Source organism: Cyprinus carpio, chromosome A18 (assembly GCF_018340385.1).
Source record: "Cyprinus carpio isolate SPL01 chromosome A18, ASM1834038v1, whole genome shotgun sequence".
In the NCBI taxonomy this organism is placed as follows: Eukaryota; Metazoa; Chordata; class Actinopteri; order Cypriniformes; family Cyprinidae; genus Cyprinus; species Cyprinus carpio.
Window position 1 is genome coordinate 8638292 of NC_056589.1, and position 25447 is coordinate 8663738.

General features: G+C 39.6%; 1 pseudogene; it reads left to right on the forward strand.

Moving 5' to 3' along the window:
- The first annotated feature begins 399 nt into the window (after positions 1–399).
- On the forward strand, positions 400–25210 carry LOC122134403 (annotated as a pseudogene).
- Positions 25211–25447: the final 237 nt, after the last annotated feature.

Sequence of the window (25447 nt, forward strand, 5' to 3'; positions counted from 1 at the left end):
ACATGAAGTTGGACATTCTTAGAATTATTCTAAAATAACCCCTTTTACTTTGTAAAAAGAAGATATGTTATAGATTGCATAGACCTTTTTTTTCAGTAAAGTTGATCATGTTTATAATTTAGAGGCCTTAGAAATCTGTGTGTCAAATATGATACAGTAAGCTTTATTAAAAGAGCATACTAAACATTCTTGCCAAAAGTTGTCAAAAGTTTTATGTTCCAGTTTATGGGTGGGGTTAGAAGATAGAAGTATGATCATCTGATACTGTACATGTATGCATTTCACACAAACATGCACGGACAGCAGTGTGAACTCTCTTTCTGTCATCAGATATCCCCGCAGCGCTGGCTGGATCGGGACTGTTTTCTGAGGACATCAGTGGGAGGGGTTTATGTTCACTGGCTGAATAATAAAGATCTGAGCTTCACCACCTCCATGGACCTGTTCATGCAGCTGCTGCGCAAACTTTCTGAACAACACCTGGAACAGCCCACTGAAGACTTTGAGCAGGAGGGGACAGCCAAGTTTGACTTCGGTACTGCCTTATTATAAATAAACCTGTTAGCATATAGATTAGACTTAATGCTAAAAGTTGTAAAGAACATTTCATGGGGTTTTTAATTGTGGCATTATTGTGTCTTTAAGACTCTCTGCTGCACATTTACAGTAAACTGTATAATGTTCTCTTTTTGTGTTTTTGTTAGATCTGGATGAGATGTCTGATAAGGGCTCTTCAGAGCATGAGGAGGCAGATCAGGAGGGGCAGCACCAAGGCCTCTTCTCCAGGTTCGAGCAGCAGTGTTCCTCTGCCCTCTGTTTTGCTGGATCGGAAGCTGGATGCTCTCATCCTGGAGTGGAACAAGAGTCCAGACATGCTTTTCACTATTCACCCGCTCGATGGATCTTTCCTTGTCTGGCATGTCAAGTACCTGGATGAGTTTAATACCCTGGCATCTTCAGACAGGTTCAGGTAAAACACTCATTCGACAAAAACCATGGTAATGACACGTAATGCAGCTGTAGCTACATCTTGTAAGCAATGCAGGTGTTTTGTAGTTGGATGTGTAAGGTCCATGCACTGTGCCCAAGGAAGGTATCCAGTGCTGGCTGAAGGTTTCTTGTGCGTTCAGTCTTTTCAGAGTGCAAAGTTATTTAATTTATATTACAATTCTAATCTGACTCCATTTTGATATGACCTCGAATTTAGATTGTCATCACACGAATTGTTTGCTTGACCATTTCTAATTAGTATTATTCTGACATTTTGATTATTCTATTTTATTCTTTAATATTATTGTAATCGTTCATTCAGGTTGTTCATGTCGCTCAAAAATATCGCTTTGGATTTAACATATTTTATGGTCACATTGTCGTCAGTCTTGGTAATTAGACAGAGGTAATTGGCTAATACTTTAGACGGCTGCTCCTATGCTTGCTCATTCTAAAAGTACTTTTAATTAGCCCCCATATATTTGTACACACTTGAATCAAGCAACATTATTTCTAGTCAGAGGTCACGACCACTACTATAGATATAAGCCGACCAAGCCGACTAGCATTACTTTCCCTGATAGTAGATTTGGTATGGTCATGCCATGGTTTCCCATGTACATTTAGCTAGAGTAATGTTAGAGTTTAGGCTCATCCTATTAAGGTTGGTCGAACAACATCCAGTTGACCTAAATGGAAATTCCCTATAAGCCCTTACAATCTAAGTACACTTGAACTAATACCAAGTGTTAGCCGGATCACCTAAAGATACAGTTGGTGTGCCCTATGCTTCATCTCAACTGAATTTTAGCCCGTTACTAAAATGGCGCAGGAAATGCGGTAACAAGGATAAGGTGTAGTTTGTTTGAGTCAATAATTACAGAGTAAAACAGAATAGAATCAAATGCAACAATTTATTATCAGTCAGGTAAATTTGTATTATGGCCAGTTTTACATAGCCAATTCAAAAGATATCCAATCAATACAAGAAATCAAATACTCAAAGATAAATCTAGGAGAAAAGGATGCATACCTGACTTCAGGAAAATACATAGCATAGAGTGTGCAGACACACTCCATACTACGGCTTTCTGGCTCCAGAATCGCACCGATCCTTTTGCTGCAATCCTTTAAAGAGCAGGTCAGATGGTATTTTAAAGTGTCCCAATATTGTATTGGAGTCCCCTACATCAGGTTTAAATGCATCTAAGGACAGAAAACATTGTAATTTTCTCAGATATACATTTAATATTAGAGTCATTTGCCAATGATTAGGAAATGATTTGTTTCAAGCAAGTTTGGAGCAAGCCCCTCCCTTCCTCAAGCCTACTCTGCTCTGATTGGTCAGCTGGCCAAACCTGTTGTGATTGGCACAGAGATGAGTCCTTGAGCCAGTTAGCCAGCATTACCATTGACAAAGCACCTTTACATAAAACAATAATATAGTCAATCTGTTCTTATAATGACATAAAATACAAAAACACTTATGCAAGCGAATCGTGCCCACAGCTAAAGTTTAGCTGCTAAACTGTGAACACTAGGTGGATACGTTAGCCGAGTGCTAACGTGACTAACTGATTAAACAATACTGTAATGTTTGAAGAACGACAGACAAAAGACGCTCACAGGAGCACCAGCCGAAATCACTCATCTCTCCCGCATTAACCCTGTAACTGCCACGTGCAGCACAATAAACAGCAGTTTCACAATTATTTAAAAGTCTGTGTGCTACACTACATTCTTTATTATTAAACAAAGTTATTAGAACAACATCAGTCTACAATAATCGACATATTCTTAGGTTCACTGTGAATTTTTAGAACTACTTCAGTAAGACAGTAATATCGTGCTTTACCTGGAAACACATTATATGTACTTTTGAAAAGATAGAAAAGCATATATAAAAAATTAACATAGTAATAGTTATTTAACTGGGGCTACAACTACACAGAAACAATTTGCAACTTTAAAATACTGATCAGACAACACAACGACAAACAATTCACATATCTCAATACAATTATCATTGAAGACCTAGAAGCTAAACGGTGCTTACACAACAAACCAAACAATTATTAAGCATGCTACATAAAACGTAAAAGCAACAATTATTAATAACACTTACAGGTTGTGATACGGAGGAGGAAGCTGATGCAAATACACTTGGAACTGAACCTTCCTTCAATATCGGCCGGGCTCGCGAATCCAAGTTTGATTGCATTTAAGTTGGTAAAGCAATCGTCTTCCAAAATGGCGTGAACAAAGCACAAGGCTCGGACTATACTTCTGTGGTACAGTTGTATATATGAATTGTAGCCACTTAGTCTTCAAACGGCTCATCCTTGGGCAGATGAAAAAAGTTTGCTTTTGAGGCGCACTTCAGAACACAGCGTCTCATCGCCATGATGTTTTCTAGTTTTCACTGGCGTCTTGGAGCGCAATAAGTGGGCGTATCGTATTCAAATAACTTGACAAGTTGACGTCATCTAGTCAAGAAAAAGCTTAGGTCTTCTAACGATTCATAAAAATGACTCAGAGTCGACTCTTACTTCTTTTGAAAGACAATAACTTTATATGTGGTGTGTTGTTATTTTTAAATTTTTGGGGTTTTTTTTTTTCTTTTATCTATGTTACACACTACATTTCAAAATTCCATGAAAGGTGCTCTTTAAATACAACACCAAGATAAAACATCCCCCAAATGGTGGCATGTACAAACAATAAGAATTTGCATTAAGCTAGGCCCCAGACCTGGGTGGTTAACACCTCGTTGGGCACAGAAGGTAATTTACATGGAAGACCCTGGGAAAGGGCACTCCCATTACAGTAAGCAAAATATCTCTTAACTCTAAGGATCTGTATTATCTTTTAGTCTACTTTTGTAAGATTGAGACCATTGTACCATTTGCCCTGAGACTATTCAACTGATACCAAACATGACTGTAAATATTACTTGCATTCATGTAGAACATAATACTATTAATCATTCTGAGTGAACCAAACTGAGGGAGGATAGGTAAGGGGAAGGAAGGGAATGAGAAGGAACTGTGGCATATGTGAGAGAAGCGTTTCTTGCACCTCCACTCTGTGGGGTGTCTCGAAGATGCCCGTGTATGTTTGTATTGTCTGTTTCTTGGGAGATCAAAGTATCTGAGGGTCTTTCATCCTTACAGAAGTAAAAGTGAACATAAGAGTCTTTATTTTTTTCTGACATCAGAGCCACTAAGGACGCACTGGATTAGTTTTGTTTTTAATGGTAACGCACCACTGAATGTACAAAAAAACTGAAGGGTGGGGTGAGCAGTAGCTCATTATGATTTAAAGAGACATGCACCGAAACGGGTAGCATTTGACAAGGTAAAAAGGGTGTTGTTTTACACGACCATTGAGGAATTTTAACCAAAGTATGATGCATACATTTCATGAAGACCCTAAAAAATCACACCAACTTGTGGAAAATGGGCATCCGATGTCCCCTTTAATACACTAATACGCTTACACTACAAATTACCATGATAAACTAAATCAAATCTATTTGTTTTCTCTTTCAGGTGTCATTCTCCTCTCGTATCCCAGTGGCGTTCCCAACTGGCGATGCTAACTCCCTCAGTAAGAACATCATGATGTACACCTGTACTTTTATGGACCAAGAGTATTGTAACGCTCTGGAGGATAAGAGAAGTGAGCGGCGGGTTCCTCAGAGTGCATCTGCGTCCGCGGGGCTCAGTGCTTTTGGACACTCTCTCACTGCTGTCATCGGCCCAGCTGTCATGATGGTGTCCAAACACATTGATGGATCGCTCAACCAATGGGCTGTAACCTTTGCTGAGAAGTCCGCCTTTTCAAACGTCCTCACAGTTTCGCACAAGTTCCGTTACTGCGGCCACCGTTTCCATCTCAATGATTTGGCTTGTCACACGGTCCTTCCCTTACTGCTGACATCATCTCATCACAATGCATTGTTGACTCCACCCTCTGGATCTGGAAGCATTGATGGAGATCAGAATGGGGGCGTAGCTCTACAACCCACCAGGCCAATGAGAGGCGTTCCTTGTAAACAGTTGCGAAATGCAGCCACACGTACGTTCCATGACCCGAATGCGATCTACAGTGAGCTGATCCTCTGGAGAGTCGATCATATTGGCCCACTCTCCTGCACAGGGGGCGTGTCAGAGCTAGCACGAATCAACTCGCTCCACACATCTGCGTTCTCCAACGTGGCCTGGCTGCCAACACTCGTCCCTAGCTCAGTGCTTGGTGAGTTTAACACCACAGCTGTATCCATACTAAATTCATAATCAAAAAGTTTAGTTTGACATATGATCCATTATTTTTGGATAATATAGGGAGAGCAATTTAAACAAAACCCTAAACTTTGTAACATACCTGCACTACTACTTTGCTAACTGATGAGAGCTGTCACTTTTCAACTGACGAGTGAAAAAGCAGAACACTCTAACAATGTCCTTGCTGCCATCAATCTTCTAACTGCTTAGTAGCACCCTAACAACCACAGAGCAATTCCCTTATAACATCCAGTACCTTATGAACATTCCTAAAAATACCCTGACAACCACCCAGAGCATCATAAAAATTGCCTAGCAATGCCAATGCCACTCATCAGTCACCCAGAAACTACCCTTGCAATGCATTACTGGCCACCCGGAACACCCTACAAAATGCCTAGAAGTGACCTATCACCACCCAGAAAAACTACCTCACAATGCCCTAGCAACCACCCAGAACATCATAGCAGCATCTTAGAAATTGCCTCGCAATGCCCTAGCAACCTTATTTGTTTGTAAGTTGATGAGTCTTTTGTGGGTGTTTCTATGGGCCCCTATACGTAAGCTGTCCACCATATTTGAAGGGTCACTTGAACGTTATTCACCATAACATAACATAAGTTACCAATTGTTTCAAAACTTGTAATATTGAGTTAATACATTTAAAAACACAAATCAACACATTCTCACCTGTGAGAGTTTATCCCGTTTCTTTGGGAATTTAAATCCCGGCGGTTTTTACAACCGTCGGCTGCGTAGGATTGTGACATCTTTGAATATTTATTGATTATTATGGTGAATGACGTCAAGTTGACAGTTAAAGATGGCGGACGTGTCTACGTGCTTGGCGCTGTCGAATGCGGCATCTACCTATACATATCTGTGCTAGCAACCACCTGGAGCACCCTACAAACTGCATAGCAATACTGCAGTACCCAGAAGCTGCCTAGCAAAGCCCTAGCAATGTCCTAGAAATGCCTAGTAATGCCCTGTCGAATACCCAAAAACAACATAACAATGCCCTGGCAACCACCAAGAACACCATAGCAAGTGCCTAGAAAGTGCCTAGCAATGCCCTAGCAACAACCCAGAACACCCTAGAAACTACCTTGCAGTATCCTTTCAACCACCCAGAAACTGCCTAGCAGTGCTGTAGCAACCATCCAGAAACTGCCTAATAAAGCCCTAGCAATGTCTTAGAAACTGTGTAGCAATGCTCTTGCAACCACCTTGAACATTGTTGCAATACAAGAAATTGGCTATACAGAACATTCTAAAAATTGCTTTCCAATGCCCTAGCTACCAACCTAAAACATGCGTAATCGCCTAGCAACACTAAACCACTGCCTAGTACTGCAGAAAAAAAAACAAAACAAAAAAAACTCTACATAGCAATACCCTTTTATACATAGTGGAGAGTTCAGCATAAGCAAACCTCATATTGGAAATGGAATCTAGTATGGTTATGTTACTATGTTGAGCTACTAGTGGTTATTAGCATGGGGACATAAGGGATTTTCACCATTTACAGGGGGTAGTCGTGATTTTATTGCCGTCCGAATCCAGAATGTCTGTGTTTTTCTACGACCACCTTTGTAAAAATCCCCTGCCAAATGACCTACTGTTTTTTGATGAACACCAAGGTTGTGCAGTGATTTAATAACCGTCCGAATCCACATCGAGTTTACAAAAAGAAATCAATATAAAATTCATTGATTAAATCTTTTTGTCCACTGCAGAGCTTCACCGTAATTTGCACACATTTTAAAGATATTGTCTACATTTATTACAGAAATGTTGGAAAGTATTTAAAAACAATATTTAATCACTGTTATACCACAGAGGCTGGAAGATGTTGAGAACAAAAAGGAGAAAGAGAAATAAAGCACATTACATTTAAAATGGGCCATTATCCTGTGCAATACCATTTTAAAATACATAGCCTATTATAAATTATTGCATTAAAAATATAAACCAAGCAGCTTCATGCTTACTTCATGTAAATAAATGGTTGCATTATTATTTCTGCTAAATTCCCCATTTTAAAAATGACATAATTTAAGAGAATTGCAAGACAAACCATTCATCTAGCCTATATAGGCGCGTCTGTCTTTCTGTTTTTAAACGGGAGATTTAAATAATCAAATGACATGTGATATTAATTATTACATTAAATTTTTATTTATTCTGATTATTCTAAGCATGTGCCATTTTATTTACAGCAGACAACCATGCAACCATGCAAGGTGCCATGCAAATGTACTTTTATTATCGTAAATTATTACTATAGTCCACATGAGAAACAATTACCATACGAATAGGGCTATAGATAACAGAATACCCAAGACGTTTCACTTGTATAGTTTTGCATGTGGCAAAAATGCAACACCCAATATAGTGCTCTATTAAACAAAGCCCTGCCTTATGAATAAAAGAGCTAATCGGTAAAGCCCTCGCATCACTGCAGCTGCTGTTCTTTTTATGCTATTTGAGCAAAAGAAACGTAATTTATGAGACTGTTGTTGTGAGTTTTCATTGGTGATTTCAAATGTGAAATTTAATTGTAAGCTTGGCGAAGAGTTTTTTGAGAGATTAGATGTCTCCCCATTTAAAGAGATGTGAGCTGCACTTGCATGCCTGAGAGGTCTTTCAGTATGGCCGCCAAGTGAAATGACTTGCCTTAAAGGAACATTTTTTAATAGTAACTAGTTGTTACTATGTTGGGGTTAATAAAAATATTTGTGTTTGTGTCAGGATCATACTGTAACTCAGCTAGTGCGTGCTTTGTGGCATCTGAGTGGTAAAAACCTGCGTCTGTATCAGGCTGTGGTGGATGCCCGCAAATTGCTGGATGAACTCTCCGACCCAGAGACCTCTGTAAGAGCCTCTAAGAGTAGATTTGATAAAAATAATGCCCTTGTCTGCCGATAAATGTAGGGTAAATATAATTAGAGTTGATCTCTGATGGTTGCTTTTATATTCAGAAACTGGTGGGTGAAGTATTCAACATTGTGAGTCAGCAGTCCACTGCCCGACCCGGCTGCATCATAGAGCTGGATGTCATTACTAACCAGGTGGGTTTTACATCTGTGTATGTGCAGATGCAAATTGGTGTGTGATTAACATATTCTGTTAATGTTGCAATTTGAAAATATCATGTGTGTAATACTGAATTCATGTTTGTGTCTCTCAGTGTGGCTCAAACACACAGCTGCTCCACGTATTTCAGGAGGATTTTATTTTAGGCTACAAACCACATGAAGACATACCAGATTTCAGCAGTACTAGTGTTCCCTCTGCAGAAGGTACAAAAACCTTTTCTTTCTTTTTAAGTCTGATTTAAACAGTGTTGACAAAACATTACATTTGCATTATCTTTGTTTCTAGAGTACCAGCCCCCTCCTTTCTCAGAAAAGTTCTACCTGGTGGTGATCGAGAAGGATGCAAATCAGAACTCCGTATTACAGATGTGGCATCTTCATCTGCGCTCGGTTCAGGCATGTGTGGGTGCGTATGATGTGGGTTATTTATGAAATGATGACACAGCTGTCAGCAGACAACTTATGAGAGGAAATTGTGAGGGGAGTCTCATGAATGGAAAGCGGATACTTCCTCTAATGCCTAATTTAATTTTCAGAGATAGATATAATTTAGAAGGAAATGATGCCCTAGTTTACCCGTTGAGCATCAATAATGTACATCTGCAATGTGTATTGTACTGTCTGTCTATATTTTTTGTTGATCTCTGTTTCTCTGTCTCTGTCTGAGATGTATTCAATATAATTAATGTCATGATTGATTACGGTTACATTTTACTGTCTTTCTAATCTTTGCAGAAGAGCCAGTAAATGACCATGTTTTTTTCCAGAACCAGCTGACAGTTCCTTTTAGTCAGAACTATGGCTGACTCATCTCCTGACACCACACTCCAGCTCATAGTCAGCTGCCTCGCTCCTCCTCTTCTGCCAACCTGCAGTCAGCCAGCAAACTCATCCTGAGCTCTAAACTGGTCTACAGTCAGCGTCTAGACCTTCCACCAGGGGTGGAGCTAATCAGTGCTACGTCCTTCTGCCGGTATGATCATATATATATGTGTGTGTATATATGTTACACTTTATTTTAAGGTGTCCTTGTTACAGTGTATTTATGCATTTAAGTACTGAGTAATATTAAATAATTGCATGTACTTAATATGTATGGTTAGGATTAGGGTTACTTGCATGTAATTATGCATAATTAATTATTATAATAGTAAGTGCATCTAATGTGTAAAAAGGACACCTTAAAATAAAGTATTACCTATATACATATATATATGCACACATGCATTTTAACAAACTAAATTGCCCTATCAATTGCCTCATAGCAGTTATATGAGCTGTACGTGCTAGTTTTTAATCTTAAAATTAATCACAGCAGATCAGTTCTGTGTGGTTATACTTACTCTGGTCTTTGGGCTGTTAATAACATATAATTCTCCTGATATTCAAGATGTATTACTGTGCACCAATATTTCAGTTTACTGATGCCATTGTAGAAATACCCTACTCACAGGTGTATGATAATGTAGGGGTTATTGAAATGAAGTGAAAAGTAGTAAGGTTGTGCTGATAGACGATACTATCGTGTATTGATGGTAGTCAGAGATATCGCCTGTGACTGATGCCTTTGATAATATCAAGCCGATTATTATCAGGCTAGTATTATTATATAATGATTATTAGGGCTTATTTGTTTCTATCATATTTTTTTTTACAAGTTTTTACAGTGTTGCATGTTATAACCAATCACACACAATTCTGCTGAGTTTATGAATGCAATGGCCAGTCAGAGGCGTTCAGACGAGTCATCGCAAACAAATAAACACCGTTTTGTTGTTCGGTGCACACGCTCACTGACTGAATTTTGTGAAATTCTCTCATCATAAACTAAAAACTTGACTAAAAAGATATAATGTGTAGTTAATAGATTACAGTAACATTAGGCTGATTTAGCTGTATGCTGGAGTTGGTTCACTCTCCGGCTATGAAACTAAGTAAATAATTAAATAAATTAGCATGATAATGTGATGTATCGGCGATCTTACAGGCTGACGATAGGACAATATGACTGAACTATATCGTCCAAAATTAAAAAGTACCCTATAGGGATGGGCGATATCTTATCGTTTGCGATATACCGGTAAAAATTCTCCCCACGATAAGAATTAGTCTTCCCGCGATAATAATGATAAAATCTAGTTGTTGACATATTTCTGTGTGCGACTGTGTGGAGTGATGTGAAGGAAGGCGAACATGAAATTGAGCAGCTTCTTCTACAATCTGAAACAGGTTTGGATAACACTGTACAGTGCGACAGAAATCGGTCTGAGCCTTGAATAAATGTACTACAGTAGCACGTGTGCAATACAGTTTACATGTGTATGAGTCGGTTACAAACCTGTTGTCCAACAAGATATTATTTATTGACATGCTTTTTCTCCATATTAACTTAATAACATAGTCGAGTGTTTGAAATAACTTATTTTTGAGATCAGATGTGCTTTCGTATCAGAATAAGGCAGAAATCATACTATTTTATAGCATTATATACAGTGATAAAGGCTATGTCGATTACCATTGCCTTATAAATACACTTTACAAATACCCAAGATTGCTTGAAGAACAAAGATCATGTATTTTGTGCAATCGCATGTTTATTGTCTTTAGGTTTCCTCAGTAAAGATTTCTCTATCTGCGTTTTATTCAGCTACAGCGATCACTGGATAACTCTGTACTTATTATTGATTTCGTGTTGCTTTACTTCTACTATGCATATGTGGAGTTTCTGCGCAAGGGCGCCCTCCGGCTTCCAGTATGAATTAAACAGTCATGTGTACTGCTCACAATACCCTATTTTGTGTAAAAATAGGAAATATAATACTTTTCTCTCTCTAAAAAAAAAAAAAAACAGGATTCCCTAAATTATCGTCATTGATATCGTTATTGCAATAAATATCAGAAATTATCATGATACATTTTAAAGCCCATATCGCCCATCCCTAGTACCCTATCTAGAATGAAAGCATTTGTAACTATAGCTGTATTTCACATGGACCCTAATAATCTGTTTGTAATTGGACTAGCAGCCTACTCATGGTCTCTGTCTTAATGGTCATATAAAAATGTCTTCTAAACATTGAAGTATTTATAATATTGGATCATTTTATATTGAAAAGAAAATATCATAATAAGCCATTTGTGGGTATGTATGATTGGACTAGGTGTTTTGTCAATTGTGTTCTACTGTTAAAGCATCATGTAGGTGATAAAATATTGGGTGTTCTTTTCAAAGGTCACTTGAGCTCCTCGTCTATCTACCCTGTGTGTTTGGCTCCATACCTGATTGTGACCACCTGTTCTGATGGACGTGTCAGGTTCTGGCACTGTAGGGTGGACATGGAATTATCAGCACCACACCCCGAAGAGACACGTTCATATCGGTGGGAGCAATGGAGTCTCTTGAAAGAGGAAGAAGACATCGACAGCTCTGTGTGTGTTGCGGGCCGACCCGTTGCAGTCAGCTGCTCCTACACGGGAAGACTTGCTGTGTCGTTCAAACAGATGTCGCCTGAGAATGAGGGTGGCATGCCTCAGGACTTCTCCATGCTTGTATCCATCTATGAGTGTGAGTCGACGGGTGGCTCGGAGTGGGTCCTGGAACAGACAATTCACCTCGATGATTTTAGCAAACCTGTGAAAACGCTAGATCCATGTGTCAGTGTTGATAGCAATTTAGTTGTCTAATAGCAAATCAGATCTGTTTTGTAACCAAAGACAGCCCTAATATCAAACACTTTGTGCACTTGGACTGGCTGTCAAAAGAAGATGGGTCGCACATCCTGACGGTCGGGGGGGGTTGGATCCAATATCCTTATGTATGGACGCATCTCAGGGGTTGTCACAGAGCAGACAGGAGTGAAGGATGGCATGGCAGTCACCTTGCCTCTAGGGGGCAGTATAAAGCAGGGACTTCGCTCTCGTTGGGTGCTTCTGAGATCTGTAAACCTCGTCTCTTCCGTGGATGGTACCCCATCCCTGCCGGTGTCCCTATCCTGGGTGCGGGATGGCATTCTGGTGGTGGGCATGGATTGCGAGATGCAGGTTTTTGCGCAGTGGAGGCAAGACGAAAAACCGGGCGACTCAGACAACAACATTATCTCATCCCCAGAGGGCATTGGAGGTCGCATTGTGTCTGTTTCAAATGAGGGCAGAGCACGATCTAAGAGTGTCTTCGAGGGTAGTGCAGGAATTGATGATGCATTCCGCCCCCCAGCAGTGATTCAAGATGGAGGCTTGTTTGAGGCTGCCCATTCATTGTCGCCCACTCTTCCGCAATACCATCCAACCCAGTTGCTAGAGCTTATGGACCTTGGAAGGGTACGTCGTGCTAAGGCCATTTTGGCACACCTGGTTAAGTGCATTGCTGGAGAAGTTGCAGTGGTGAGGGATGTGGAAGCAGGTGAGGGTGGTGCCAGGAGGCATCTATCCCGAACCATCAGCGTGACGGGTAGCACGGCAAAAGACATTATCGTTGCTGGCCGAGATGGTGGGCGAGATTACACCGAAATCAACTCCATTCCCCCTCTTCCGCTATACGCCCTGCTGTCTGCAGACCAGGACACCTCTTACAAGATGGGAGAGGAAGCGGGAAAAGGGGCAGATCGTGAGACACAGAAACAACCAGAGGATCAGTACTCTGATCTGTTTCAGGTGCAGACTGTCACCACTGACGATTTTGTGAGCTTTGCTGCAGAGAAACCAGAGAAGAAGTCTCGTGTGATTAACCTATCACAGTACGGCCCCACGTACTTTGGCCCTGAACACGCACAAGTGCTGTCTTCACATCTTATGCACTCCAGCCTGCCAGGTCTCACACGCCTTGAGTAGATGTTCCTCGTGGCTCTTGCCGATACTGTGGCGACTACAAGTGCAGAAGTAGCAGGACCCACAGATAAACAGTACACTGGTGAGTTTACTTCTCATACCAACTTTAAAACAAGTGTTACCAAATGGAAATTGCAAATATAAAGACTGTTTGACAGGTTTTTTCAAACAGTCCCCCCCATTTCTCATTGGTCAAACAAATAGATAAAGTCATTGGTTGAGCCAATGTTGCTGTATTGGGCTTATCTGGATGTTCAAACAAAGCATTGTTTTTTGGTTCTACAGAACCATTTTCTTTACATTTTAAAAGGAAAATAACATACGATTGAGTTTCTTATAGTTGTCTCTGTAAATTTAAGAATTACAAGCTTCACCTTAAAACACTACTAGGAGTAGGAATCTCTGGCTCTCATTTAAACATGCGTGCCTGTAATTTTCAAGTACTCCTGAAGATTTTGGTTAGCATTTTCAAGTCTGTTTAAGTTTGGAGTTAAACTCTGCGGGACAATGGACTTTTGAGGGCCAGATTTGCACACCCTTACACTAATGGGATAGACACCCACAGTGAAGATACTGTTCTGAAAATTATGGTCGCAAAGACTTTCTGCGTCTAAATAAATGCAATTCTTTTCAAGAAAAAAAAAGAGACAGAAGCAGCAGTTGTGAGTATGATGGCCAACCCTAGCTCTGCCCCTGAGTTAATTGCGTTAAATATCTTTAACATGTTAAACTGAAAAAAATCATCACCTGCATTAACACACTAAGTTTGACAGCACTAATCTTAAGGCAATGAATTTATCTAGATGATCAAACTTGCTTGTAAATGCAAACTGTACACCACAGTGGTGTCCGTGGTATCAAGACAGTATGGAAGAGTTAGTAATTATACCATCTGACCCCAACAAGCATCTTCCTCCTTTGACTGGCAGTATAGGGCCACATTGAGATATCAAAGGACATATAATTTAAAATAGGAGCTGTATTTCAGTTCAGTATATAATACTGTTCTGTTTAAATATTTAAATAATGTAATTATTTAAACAAATAAACAAAGTCCTTAACAGTCGAATTAGTGTTGTCAAATACAGATGTCGGTACCGACAAATTTGAAAAAAGTGATGATACCAGCATTTTTTCACTAAGATTTTGAGCACTGTTGTGTGGATTTTTAAACACCTCTGATTTAAATTTCATTAATGGCTGGTACCGACATCGATACTTTTGACAACACTGAGTTGAAGTAAAATTAGTTTTTTTCTCTAATAATATTAATGAGTATATTTTGAATGTGATATACTTGGTGTGTTGGCTCAATGTCTAGTATTTCAGTGGAGTTAACCAAGTAAATTATAGAGAGAACCTTAATAAATATTTTTTGGATTAACCTTGGTATAATTATTTATTGGAAACATTAAACATATCAGGCTTTATCCATGTTACCTATAGATCAGATCTTTTTTATTTAGTCTGTTTAGTGCTAAACCATAACACAGTGTTCCAGTGCTTGCTAGAGCCAAGATGCAAGGAGAAAGGATCAGGGACAGTAGGATAAATCATACAGCATGCAAGTGTTTATACCGTAGTTCTTATTCACCTAATATTAGATTGCTGATAAACTTCAAAGTTCAATCCGCAATTTTGCAGTAGAGGAAATTTTTAATTAGTCTCTGAGTTTTGATGTGGTGGATTTTTTGGTACTGTTAAAATGTTTCACTGTGTGCGCTCTGAGCATTAACACTCTTTGATGATAAAGCAATATGTCTGAGAGTGACGATCTCATATCATGCTTTTCAAAACTGATGCAGTGGAATTGCTGTGTAGATAAAGAATCAGATGTTAAAAATGCAACACAGTTTCTAAGGGTTATGGTGTAGTAAATGTGTGTTTCTGCAGGTGGAGATGCTCTAGATGAGTGTGGTCTACGTTACCTGCTGGCCATGAGGTTACATACCTGTCTGCTGACATCCCTGCCCCCACTCTACAGGATGCAGCTACTGCATCAGGGTAACACACACTCGCTTACATACACATATACACACATCACAATCCCATCTGCACACAAAGCGGTATATGGTTCCCTCATATAAGAGGGTGCCAAAGCTTTTCCAACACCCAGTAAAGGGCCCAGCATAAAAAATGAATGTGTAGAAAAAAACAAAAACTTTTAAACTCTGTTAATAATTTATGAACATATGATTATAAAGACAATAGACTGGTGTATTTTTGCAACAGTGCACGTTTTTTTGGACTTAACCATAAAATTATTTCTTATTAAATAATTTTTGTAAGGTGCTGATATTTTGAATATTATGTTGTTGCACCTGATATATGTATGTCTATATTATAGTATGCTTAAATATATATATATATATATATATATATATATATATTATATATATATATATATATATATATATATATATATATATATAAGAATCGCCCACCTTTAAAATAATCACATTGTGTTGCTTTGCAGCCTGAAATGAAGACTGACACAGTTTTTGTTTTAGCTGTATTTTACTCAGTACAACTTATTGCATCCAAGTAAAGATATTACACCAACATATCAGGAAAAAAAATAAGAACCAGAATCACTGAGTTATAAAAAGGATCACCCCCGTGTGTCAGTATTTTGTTGAACCACCTTTTGCTTTCATTACAGCCTTTAGTCTGTTGGGAGAAGTCTCTACTAACTTTGCACATCTTAGACTTTGCAATATTTGCCAACTCTTCTTTGCAGAACTGCTCAAGTTCAGTTAAATTTGATGCTATGCGTTTGTGGACTGCAGTCTTCAAGTCATTCCATAGATTTTCAAGGACATTCACCTTTTTCTCCTTCAACCACTATGTTGTGAGTTTTGCTGTGTGCTTTGGGTCATTGTCATGTTGGAAGTAAAACTTCTTCCCATTTACAACTCTCTTGCAGAGGGCAGCAGATTTTAGTCAAGAATTTAACAGTATTTTACTCAATCCATTTTTTCCTTCTATCCTGGCATGTGCTTCAGTCCATGCTGCAGAGAAACACCCCCAGAACAGGATATCACCACCTCCGTACTTTACTGTAGGAATGGTATTATTTGGATAGTGAGCTGTATTGGATTTCCACCAGATCTGCCTAAAAATCTTCAAGGTGTGTTTTGGCAAAGCTTAGTTGTGACTGCATGTGGTCTTTCTTGAGGAGTGGCTTTTTTTCTTGCAACCCTCCCATATAATCCACGTTTGTGGTGAGTCAAATGGCTTTGTAAGCCATTGAGAAGGTGATTAGCTAAACCTGATTGAGTTTACAAGTAATTTTTAAGAGGGGGGTGATCCTTTCTCCAAATCAGTAATTCGGGGTGGGGGGGGTTTGTTTGTTTGTTTGTTTGTTTGTTTGTTTGTTTGGTTTTTTTTGTTTTTTTTTTTGTTGGTGGTGTTATATCTTTCACTGGGATGTTATAAGTTGCACTGCAGAAATACAGCTGGATAAAACAAAAACCGTGTCCATCTTCATTTCAGGCTGCAAATCAACAAAATTTGGTTATTTTAAGGGGGGGGGGTATTCATTTCTATACCCACTGTATGTATGTACAGGTACATCTCAAAAAATAGAATATCATGGAAAAGTTCTTTATTTTTTGTAATTTAATTTAAAAAGCAAACTTTCTTAAATTCTAGATTCATTGCACACAAACTGAAATATTTCAAGAGTTTTTTGTTTTAATTCTGATGATTACAACTTACAGCTTAGGAAAATTAAAAATTCAGTATCTCAAAAAATGTGAATATTTTCTCAAAGATCAAATAAAAAAAAAAGATTTACAAAACAGAAATGTTCAAGATCTCCAAAGCAGGTTTAATTATGCACTCAATACTGGGTTGGGGCTCCTTTTGCACAAATTATTGTTTCAATTCGGCGTGGCATGAAGGTGATCAGCCTGTGCCACTGCTGAGGCATTATTGAAGCCCAGGTTGGTTTGATAGTGGCCTTCAGCTCCTCTGTATTGTTTTTCAGATGTTACTTATCTTCCTCTTCACAAATACCCCATAGATTCTCTGTGAGGTTCAGGTCATGTGAGTTGGCTGGCCAATCAAGCACAGTAATATAAAAGTCAGCAAACCACTTTGAAGTGGTTTTGGCACTGTGGGTAGGTGCTAAAGTCCTGCTGCAAAATCAAATCAGCATCTCCATAAAGCCTGTCACCACATGAAAGCATAAAGTGAACTGCAAACAGACAGACAGACACACACACAGAGATTCCTGCTTTTATTACACAGTGTCTACACTGGAGGTCAGTTCTCATGTCGCGGCGCGGTGCAACAGCTAAAGTCTGTCTACACTGGACGTGACAAAGCGACCGTTGAAAATCATTTGAAATTTGTGTCAGTACATAAAGTAAATAGTAAATAGAACGCAACAGCAGTTTACTGTTGGGAATTTGTCAGCCGAGCGCACCGCATCCAGTGTAGACAGCATAATAGGTTCTATTGTGTTTTGTTGCGCTGCGCCACTCCTGTCCGGTATAGACACGGTGTTAGAGAGAAGAATATGTTTCAGCCCCCCCTCTCCTCCGAAGCTTTGGATTATTCGGTGTTGATTACTACCGAAGCTGTGAGCTGAAAAGATGGTATTCGGACCAGCCCTACTTTGCTTTCAGTATCTGGTGTGACCCCGTTTTGCAGCAATAACTGCAAGTAAGATTTCTTGTAACTGCTGATCAGTTTGTGAGCTGTTTTGCTGATCAAAATGGTTTGTAGGAATTGTAGCCCATTCCTCAGTACAGAACCCCTTCAGCTCTGTGATGTTAGTGGGTTTCCTCCCATGAACTGCTTGCTTCAGGTCCTTCCACAAAATGTCAATTGGATTAAGGTTCGGAATTTGACTCAATCATTCCAAAACATTAGTTTTGTCCTCCTTTAACCATTCTTTGGTAGAACCACTTGTGTGCTTGGGGTTGTTGTCTTGCTGCATGACCCACTTTATCTTGAGATTCTGTTCTCGGACAGAAGTCCTGACATTTTTTTTTCAGAATTTGAGGAATAATTCAGAATTCATTGTTCCATCAATGATGGCAAGCCATCCTAGACCAGATGCAGCAAAACAGGCCCAAACCATGATACTACTGCCACCATGTTTCACAGATGGGATTCTTAAGGTTCTTATGCTGGAATGCAGTGTTTTCTTTCTCCAAACATAACGCTGCTCATTTGATCTTTTTTGGTCTCATCCATACACAAAAAAATTTTCCAGTATTCCTCTGGCTTGTTCACATGATCTTTAGCAAACTGCAGATGGGCAGCAATGCTCTTTTTTTGAAGAGCAGTGGCTTTGTTCTTGTGACTCTGCTGTGAACACCATGGTTGGTCAGTGTTCTCCTGGTGATGGGCTCATAAACATTAACGTTAGCCGATGTGAGAAAGGCCTTTAGTTGCTTAGAAGTTAACCTGCAGTCCTTTGAAACCTAGTGGACTTTTCCACGTCTTGCTTTTAGAGTGTTCTTTGTTGGTGGAGCACTCCTGGGGAGGGTAACAGTGGTCTTGAATTTCCTCCATTTGTACACAGTATATCTGACTGTGGATTGGTGGAGTCCACGCTATTTAGAGATGGCTTTGTAACCTTTTCTAGCCTGATGAACAAAATCAACTCTTTTTCTGAGGTCCTCAGAGATCTCATTTGTTTGTGCCATGATAGACTTCCACAAACATGACCAAACTATGATAGATCGCTGTTCTTTAAATAAAACCTGGCACACACTGACACCTGATAGTCATCTCACTGATTAAAAACACCTTTGAACAGATGGACTCTAATTTCACCTTCAAATTAACAGGTAATCCTAGAGATTGATGGCTGTTCTTTAAATAAAACATTGGGTTCTCATTTTCAACTTTCAGGACTTGCATGAAAATCTGATGTTTTTTTTTTTTGTTTGTTTGGGGGTTTTTTTTGGGGGGGGGGGGGGGGGGTTATATTTATGCAGAAATATAGACAATTCTAAAGGGTTCACAAACTTTCAAGCAGCACTGTATGTGCCCTACAAACACAAATTGGGGTTTCAAATTCTGAATTTTCAGTCTAAGAAATGTGTGTGTGTGTGTGTGTGTGTGTGTGTGTGTGTGTGTGTGTGTGTGTGTGTATTAAATGTTGACATCTAGATTGTTTTTATTTTTTTGCTTGCTTGTCCTAAATGCATTCACTTGTTATTAAGGATTGAAAGCTTCATGTATATCTCTGGTCTTGGTGGGAATCTGCTTTTATACTGTGTTTGTGTGTCCAGGTGTGTCCACATGTCACTTTGCATGGGCGTTCCACTCAGAAGCTGAGGAGGAGATGCTGAACATGATTCCTGCCATGCAGAGAGGAGATCCGCAGTGGTCTGAGCTCAGGGCTGTGGGCGCCGGTTGGTGGGTCAGAAACATAAATACACTGAGGCGGATGGTGGAGAAGGTGAGACCACTAAAACATACTTGCACACACATAGTGTTATTTACAAATAAGAAACCAGTAGTTTCCAATCCTGTTCCTCAAGGTCCCCCAACCATTCAAATTTTGGATATCTCTCAAATCAAGCACATCTGAATCTCACTCTCATTTGTTTTTATTTTTTTTTATTTTATTTTTTATTTTTTTTAAATGGGACAGCCATAATAATAATAATTATTATTATTAATTTTTTTTTTTTTTTTTTTTTTTTTGAAAGGATCATGGTTAAGAACCACTGCTATTAACCAGTAGTGATCATAAAGTCAATAATAGTCTAATTAATATTTTTGGCTGATAGGAATATCAGAAGGAGAATTTCACTAACCACTGTTTAATTATTTTGATTCCTGCCTTCAAAATATTTAAAGTCTGGTGACCTTTTTCAGTTTCTGTTTCACTTTCACTAAATTAAATTCATTTCTAATTCATAAATTTTTTACTTATGTGCAGTTCAGTTAATTTCAGTTAAGTTTAGTTTAAATTTAATTCAATTTCTAATCAGTTCAGTGTCTGCTCCATTTCAAGTTCAGTTTCAGTTCGCTTTAATTCATTTAATTTCAGTTCATTTTAAATTTCAGTTGACTTTAATTCAGTTCAGTTTTGTTCATTGCATTTCTATACAGTTTCACTTCAGTTGAAATGTAGTCTAATTTTAGTACCTTTTATTTATTTATCTATTTTTTTTTTGTCCTTTTATTCAGTTAATATTAGACCCATTCACACCAAAGAGGGTAACAATATAGTTTTTAAAAATCATTCTAAGTTTAAAAGAAATGCACCTGAATGATTGTTGGAATCACTGCCAGAATGATTTTATCCAGCTGATAAAGGATAAAATCAGTGACAGCCAATCAGAGTAAATCCTGATTTAAAGAGCTTGTGCATTAAAAGTGGCATTTAGATTAAACCAAAACTAGTCTTCCACTGGTGTAGATGCTAATATAATTATAATTATAGTTATCTTTATAGTTATCTTTCTTGGTGTAAACAGCTCTTTGAGTACATACTGTATGGCAATGGTGATATTACAGTTCATAAATAAAAACTACATCTCTGCCTCTTTGCATTAGGTAGCCAAAGCAGCATTTCAGAGGCATAGTGATCCGCTGGATGCAGCTCTATTCTATCTGGCCATGAAGAAGAAGGCTGTTCTCTGGGGTCTCTTTAGGTACTTCAAAACTCACGGACTCTTATTCATACAGACAGTGCTACCTTCATAAAGCTGCATCTCATATGCAGTGTGATATTCTCTTGATGCTGTGTTGCTGTGGTCCTGTGGGCTTTCTGCCTGTTTATTAATGTATTGATTTCTGTGTAGGTCTCAACATGATGAGAAGATGACCCAGTTTTTCAGCCATAACTTCAGGTGAGGATCGCTGGAGGAAGGCGGCTTTAAAGAACGCCTTCTCCTCCTGGGCAAACAGCGCTTTGAGCAGTCAGCTGCATTTTTCCTGCTCGCTGGCTCCCTGAAAGACGCCATTGAGGTCTGCACTGTCCTATTTTAACTGTGCTGAAACTCATTCCCAGAAGAATATAGAAAGTGTCTGTTGTTGATTTCCTAGATGTGGAGTCTGCAGAGTTTGGTTTGGTTTGGTCGTGACGTCATAGAGCGTGTGGTTGTCTATGAAGTGTGGAGTGTGATATAACAGCCATGAGCAGTTGAATTTAGTCTAAACATCACAGATAAACTCCCTTGATGGACATATGACAGCTGTAATTTACCTTGGGCTGGATGTCTGACAGCACACAGTCAAAACACAGTGATAAGTGTTTCACTTTAAAACACAAGCTTTGTCGTAGTCTGTGATTGTCTCTGAAGAGCGCGAGCCCTCACACATCACGCTGTGTGAAATACAGACTGAAAACATCCCACCACTGTATGGCCAGATGATACGCAAACTACATTTCTCAGCTTGATAACCAGCTAGTTATACTAGTAAAGTTTTAATGAATGAAGATTGTAGTCAAGGGAAAGACTACTGCGGTAGCGTACAGAAGTCATACAGTAAGAACATGTGAGTCCGTTATATTTAATGCTTGTATGAGTGTTTAGTTATTCTGAATGGATCTGTGTACTGTAGTAGATACATGCAGTCTAGGACTCGTCTAAAATGTAAACAACTGTTGACACCATATGATTCAGATTTTTTTTCTTTCATGTGTGCTTTGGTGTGCATAAATGTATCAATTATGTGGTCTTTATATCATTCGGTTCTTTGGTGTACTTTTGGAGTCTTTAAGTGTCCTTCTCTAAATTAATCTTGAAAAGAGCTTGTAGAAAAAAGAGATTTGTGAGAATCACCCTTTGGTCTTTTGATTTACTTTGCTGGATATAGTAAATGAATTGTGTGATTAATCACAGAAAAAGGGTGTGATTATCTGATTAAAAATTTAAATCTATTGACAGCCCTGTGACCGGTGTATGTTCTTGACAAGTTGGTCTGTCTCTCTGGTAGGTTTGTCTGGAGAAAATGGAGGACATCCAGCTTGCGATGATTGTTGCTCGTCTTCACGAGGCTGATTATGAGAGTTCCTCCACCTGTCAGGGTATCCTGTATGAGAAGGTTCTCGGCTGCAACAGAGATGGAAGTGGCTTTTCCTGTACCAAACTGCACCCTGACCCATTCCTGAGGAGCATTGCGTACTGGATCATGAAGGACTACACCAGAGCCCTGGACACAACTGCTGGAGCAGATTTACAAAGAGGATGATCAGTGAACTCCCTGGTAAAGAGTCACTGCATTACAGTAACCAGCTATATGATAGCTACCAACGAATGCTTAAAATATTAACAGCAGTATCACAACATGCCCCACTTATCATGTAACACCCCATCAACTAGTGAGTTAATTTGTAACTAATAATTTTAGTAGCAGTTTAAAACGTTTCTCTTTTTTTCAGATGTTCTGGTGAAATCTTGCAATCCTGTCGTCTTTAGTTTCTATAACTACTTGCGCGCACACCCTCTGATTATTAGACGGCATTTTTGCCAAGCCCGAAGCATCTGGGGTTGCAGTTGGTATAACATCAGAACGCAACTGCGCAGACGAAATAAACCCGATAGAGCGGAAACCTCTTTCTTCACCACCGCTAATGCTCACTTTAAGGTGGGCTGCCCACTTCTGGCCCTTGAGGTCTTATCCAAAATCCCTAAAGTCACTAAGAAAGCATCTTCTCTGAGTAAGGGCTCATCTGTGGCCAATGTCAGTGCCCCCCCAGCCGCAGAGAGAATGGAGGAAAGGCTTCAGATTTCGCCTGGGGAACAGAGTCCTCTGCCGGGTTGGACTGGAGTCAACCAATGGTTAAAATGGAGGATGAGGGTCTACAGTTGGATTGGGGTTATGATAAAGAAGGAGATGAGGACTAAAAGAAAAAAAAAGAAGAGGGTGGGCTGACCATGAAGAAACCAGAGGTGGAGGATGATGGATGCCAAAAAGCCATCCAAATCAGCAGCTGTGCAGCGTGAAGACTCAAAGGGTGAGTCAGAGGTGGATGTGATCGCCGAACAGCTGAAGTTCCGAGCCTGTTTGAAGATCCTCATGACGGAGCTGCGGACGCTGGCAACAGGATATGAGGTGGATGGTGGCAAACTGCGATTTCAGCTCTACAACTGGCTGGAGAAGGAAATCGAGGCCATGCACTACATCTGCAATTATAAGGTATATGCTCACCATCACGTTGCATTGATTTCGATCTCAGAATGAACCTTGATTAGGATTTTGATAAACCACTTTACTATATGCTGTACTATATAAGGACTACTATATGCCGTGAGATGGTCAATCTCAGTATTGTTTCACATTTTGGCAGTGTATAGTATATCATAATATTTAAAAATGTACATGAAATGAAAATTCACTCTGTATATTTTCTAAATTAATGTTATAGATCTTGTTTTGAATCTATGCATATGTTTCATTTTGACTTAATGTTTATTGAAAAAATAATAACTGCACCTTCCAGTAAAAATGAGTCTCTGGTGACTCTGGTGTACCAAAAGTCAAGGAAACTGAATTGATTAGAAGTACAATAAAGGGGTCATATGACGTTGCTAAAGAGAACATTATTTTGTGTATTTGGTGTAATGCATTGTGTTAATGCGGTTTAAGGTTAAAAACGTGACTATTTTTACAAAGCTCATCATTCTAAAAAAGCGAGGTATACGCTGATTGGCCAGCTATCCAGTGCGTTGTGATTGGCCGAATGCCTCAAGTGTGTGACGGAAATGTTACGCCCCTTACCATACTGTGATGGCCAAACAGAGTAGTTTCGCTTTCACAACAAAACACACAGCATCTCCACAACATGGCAGCGGCGGCAACAGTGAGAATAAAAGTTAAGCCTTCTTCCTTTGCGTGAACATTTGGGTGGCATTATGCAAATCTTCCCCCATTGTGACGTAGACGTGGGGGCGTGTTAGAATGAGCCGTTTTAGGAGGCCGTGGTTGACTATTAACTTTTATAAAGAAAATCTCTTTGGATTTGAGACTTTTAGTCTTTGCAAAACGTTTATAGATCATCTTTATGCACCAAGAGCTTGTAACACTCCAAAGAGAAAGGAAAATTCGAAATCGCATCATATGACCAGTTTAATTTGTTTGTAAAGATCTTGTGAGAAAGGAAAATTTGAAATCGCATCATATGACCATCAATTGTATTTTATTTAAAAATCCTTATTGGCCATTCCTGATCTGTTCTGGATATTCTGTGTGTGTGTGTGTGAGTGTGTGTTTTTGTGTGTGTTTTAGGTGTTCCCGAGCGTTGTGTGTGTATTTCAGTTTGAGGGGAAAGCTGCCGCAGGTCAGCTGGAGAAATGGGGAGATGATGCATCTCTGGACCTGGAAGACTCACAGATCCGTGGTTAAGCAGGTGCATACGAACGTCATCAGATGGAGCGACGGCGTCCTGCAGGCCAAGCAGCTACATGCAGAGCGAAGGAATCCTGGCTGAGAGAGAATCAGGCTCTGCTCAGAGTCTTCCTCCCAGTTACTGGCAGTCTACACGGAGCCAAGGGTGGAGGAGTGACTTCTGTCAGAATGGAGCTACTCTTTTCTGCTGCAGGAATCACAACAAGTGCGTCCTCACATGATGGTTCAACTTGTTGATTGATTTATGTGTCTGCTCTCATGCAAGCGGTTTGGTTGGCTTTTGAGTGCGTTCTAACGTTATTTGTTGGTTGTGTTTCCTCAGGAAATGACAGTGAAGCAGCTTCAATCACCACTCCCCCTCCCCACTACTCTGCCACTGCTGTCGGCCAGCATCGCCCCCACCAAGACTGTCATCGCCAACCCTGTCCTGCATCTCAGAAACCACATACATGATATCCTCTACACCATTGTCCAGATGGAGGCTCCACCTCACCCAGACGTTCTGGACGACCGGGTGAAAAATGCACCGACTCCCTCACACGTAGAAAGATTGTATGAAGACTTGTGTGGTGTGTGTGTGGTGTGCTTCTTCTGCTAATATGTGCATGTGTATTTCAGGTGAATGCTTTACACACACTCGCTGCTCTCTCTATCAGCGTGTATCTACCAATCGCTGTGTGACAGCCACAGCTACAGGTACAAACATGCCACTACTGATGATTGTTCATCTTAAAATGCTTCTTAAGGTGTTGTAGCTGCTTAGATTGTCTGACTACTGTGAACAGCATACCATTCTGTTAATTCTTACACACATATACACACATTCACTGACTCATACCCACCTGTTCTTGTGTTTGTGGTGTGTTTAGTAGGCAGTCGGAGACCAATCAGTTCACAGGGATGGTCTATCAGGGGCTG